We start from the raw sequence: 3,877 nt of genomic DNA, 5'->3' as shown, positions 1-3,877 counted from the left end.
GGGAAAACTAAAATTTAAAGTATTGTTACCCCGGCCCCCTTGTCCCCCTTTTCCAAACCAAACACAAGGCAGGGTAGGAAAGAGAGGCTTTCTACCCCAAAAGTGTCTTTGGAACACTGAACAGCCCCAAAAAGGCACCGAGCCCCCACAGCTTTCCCAAAACCCACCAGGGGGAAAAAAAAGGGGGCCACGTGGCGAGGCAGGGCACCAAAATTTTAAACCCCAAAATGACATCTTTCCTTTTTTTAAAAAAAAGTTATTAACCCGTAAAATTTTTCTAAGGAAACAAAAAAGGGGGGAAAACCAGCATGCCACCGCCGATACAGCTTAAAAAGGGGGCAACCCCGAATTATCAGGTAAACAAGGCACACAGGGGGGGTTTCTTCACAGGAGCAGCCCCCAAACGCGTTTTCAGGGTTTGGGTTCCTCCGTTTCCCCCGCTCCCCGGGAAAGCGCGTCATTTTTTCCCCAAGGTCCCTTCATTTTAAAACACTGTTTCCCCACAGAGACAAAAAAACCCCCACGGGTAGCCCCTATCCCCCCCTATAAAGCAAAACGGACCCGTTGCTCGTCATATCAAAACCTAAAAAAACACAGAAAATTTTAAAATTTAAATTCAGTTCTCAGAAAAACAAAAAATCTTTCACCAGCCGGCTTCTTCCCCGGGCTGGGGTCGCTTGGAGGAAAGGGTTGTGGGCGGCGGTAGATTGGCACCCCCGGAAACCCAGAGGGATACCCTCCTGCCCAAAGGGCCCAAAGCTCATTTTTCACCACTGACGTCTGTTTGCATCCCCCTCACCGTCCAAAAGCTGCCCTCATCTGGGTTTCACGTTGCCACGTCCTCGCCGTTTAGGGGGGCCAAAAAAGGGAAACCTTCTTTTTAAACCAAAGGCCCCCAGGAGTAGTTTCCGGCCCATGGAAAAGCCCACAAGCCGGTCCAGGGACACCCAGACGGCCCGTTTTCGCCCTTTTGGGGAAATTTGTTTGGGTTTGCCCATCAGAAAGGGCCGCTACCAATGGTTGGACCCTTCCCGGGGCTTTGTAGTTTCGGCGAGACCCCTCGATTCCGAAGGGGGTTATGCAAAATTTTTTACTCCTTTCCCCTATATTGTCCCTAAACTTCCCTTATGCCGGTCATAGGTCCCCTTTCCCTGGCAGGGCCCCGGCAAACTTGAGCTTGCCACGAACGTCGGTGCACCTCCGCAGGTTAGGGGCCCGTCCGGTGCGCCAAGCCCTCAAAGGAGGTCGGGCCCCAACGGCCCCCCCCCCAACCCAACCCTTTGCTCCCCTGAGGATTTTCTGGATGCCATTCCCTCAAAAAGTAACCCAGCTTTGCCCCAGCTGGCACCTTCTGGGGCCTTTACCAGAAAGTTATCCCAACACTGTAACAAACCCCTCCCCTGGTCCCAACCCAAGGCTCCGGCCAACCGCACGCCTTTCCAGCCAGTTCCCGGGGTTTGAATGGGTCCATGAGGCCCCTACTCCACGCATCACTCTTGACAGACGACACCGGTTTCCCTTGGGACTTTGTCCTGGGGGCCCAAGGTGCGGGTTCGCTAAGCCTTTAACCCCTCTGCACAGCCAACCTCGGGAAAAGAAAGGGGCCCAAAACTTCCCCCGGCACCCCCCCAGTTCCTTTCCAAGGGTCGAACCCACCCCTTACCCCTGCGCAGGTAGTAAAGGCCCAGCAAGAAATGCTGTAAAAGATCGGCACATACCCCGGCAGCCGTTTGCACCGTGTGCCCCACCAATACGAGTTTTCCTTTTTGGCCCCTTGACCCCTGCCCCCCAAGGCCCCGTGCCCACCCCCACAGTCTCTGTGGGCGTCGGAATTTCCCATAGGGGCCCAAACTTTTCCCGGGGTCCACTGGGGTTTTTCTCAGCCCCAGTGTCCACTGTCAGGAAAGCATTGTTTCCCCTCTAAGGGGGCCTTTTCCACCTGCATTTGCGGGTTCGACGGCACCCCTTTTCCCCAAAAGTGGGGGCCCCGGGGAACCCGAGGACGGCTGGGTTTGGGCCCCCCCCTTCCCACCCGTCCGTTTTTACCCCCTGTACCACTTCCCTTTACCCTTGGGGAAACATACACCGGATGGTGACCTACCTGCCAAGCCTTGCCCCACTGGAATGGAAACCATCAGAATCCACCCGGTTTGAGAGGAGTTTTTCTCCGTCCCCCGACCCCGTACGTCTGTGCCCCCCCCTCCGCAGCCCCAACAAAAAGCCTTAGAAAAGTGCTGGGGCTCCCCTTTCCCTCAACTACCATCCTCCATTTTAGCCTTTGGCCCGGGGGTCCCCGGCGGGGCGGGAGGGGTCCCCCTGGGAAAAATTTGGTTTTTGCCTTCGGGAAAGGCCTCGAACCCAAAGGGGCCCTGGGTTAGCGCACCGAAAGGTCCTGAGGGTGTCCCTGTTTAAACGTAGATTTGCACGGGGTCCCCCAAAGCGTCAACAAAAAAAACCCGCGGGCCAGGGCCCCCACAATCATCCTTCCGCAGACGCAGGGTAAGGAACCCCCTTTACCAGCGCCTCCACACCCTTTGCCCCCGGGGAACAGTGCTCCCCAAACCCCCTCACGAGTCCGTCCCAAGGGGGCCCCCAAAAATACCCGGGCCTGGTGGGGGGGCCCCCGAAACGGCGTTCCAAAGCCTTCCCACGGGTGAAAAGGAAGGCCCATTTTGGGGGATGGCGGAAGGGGGCCAACACTTCCCCCCCCCCGGGGGCCCCAAGCGCTTTTAAACCAGCTGCAGGCCCCTTCCTTTTTCCCCTGGTTCCAGCCCTGGGGAAGATGCCAGCTTTTAAAATTGGGGGGACATATGCCCCCCAGGCCACCTTCCCGTTTCCCTCAGCTGGCTTCCCCCACGAATGTCTGGAGGCCCGGGAGGGGTTTGAAGGGTGGAAAAAACCCCGTCCCGGTGAATAACCCCCCCCTGGGGGGGGGGAAGGGGGGGAGGGAGGGGCAAAGAGGGGGTTTTGCCCCCGGGTCCGGGGTTTCCCGGGAAAAAAAATACCAAAGGGGAGGGGTTTTCCGAGGGGGCCCCAACCCTTCTGCAGGCCCAATGGTGGGGAAGACGCTGCGGGGCCCGGGGGGTTTTCCCCGGGCCAAAAAACCCCCAGGCAGCCCCAGAAAAATTAAACCACCTGGCATTTTTTGCCAAAAACCTCGTCGCCTTCTCTGTTTGCCAACGTTTACTTCCTTGAGGGCGCCTTTCCTCCTTCACTTCCCCCCAAAAAGGCCCTAAACCCTCGCCCTTCAGGTCGCCCCCTCCCCATCAGTTCACTTTTCCCACGTGTTGGGGCCCCCTTTTGGGTTGGGTTTTGTATTTGGGGATTTTCCAAATTTCACAAAAGGCGAGATTGCCCCTTTTTAAGCACCTCAACAATTTGGGCAGAACTGTTCCTCTCCTTTCCCCGTCCTGCTTCTCGACGAGAGGTGCGTTGCTGCGTCCCCCTCTGTCCCTGCTCTCGCCCTTTGTGCCTTTTTCCCCCCTCATCCCGGCCAAAGCTTGGCGGGGAAATCAGGTCCATTGGTCGGTTTCCCCCACTCGTGCCTCCCTCAGTCAAGCCCCCTCTCCCTCTGGTGCCGCCATTTTTGGAAAACCCATGAAAAAATCGGCGCTCTAAAGTTTAAAATATCACAAACCCCACCCCGACCCCCAATTGTTACGCGGCCCCCTGTCTTTCTGCCCCCAACCCACAAGGCGGTGGGCGGGAAAAGCGTGCTATCCACGGGGTTTTTTTTGGAACCCCTGAAAAGCTCCAAGAGGCCCCGACCCACCAAAAGCGTCCCAAAAACACCAGGAGGGGAAAAACGCCTGTGGCGGGGGCGGGGCCGAAATAAACAAAAAATGAAGTTTTTCCCTTTATTTAAAAAATTTAAATT

The sequence above is a fragment of the Penaeus monodon genome, unplaced genomic scaffold (genome assembly GCF_015228065.2).
Source record: "Penaeus monodon isolate SGIC_2016 unplaced genomic scaffold, NSTDA_Pmon_1 PmonScaffold_3146, whole genome shotgun sequence".
Lineage (NCBI taxonomy): Eukaryota > Metazoa > Arthropoda > Malacostraca > Decapoda > Penaeidae > Penaeus > Penaeus monodon.
The sequence above is the reverse complement of the archived record's forward strand: the minus strand, read 5'-3'. Positions refer to the sequence as shown.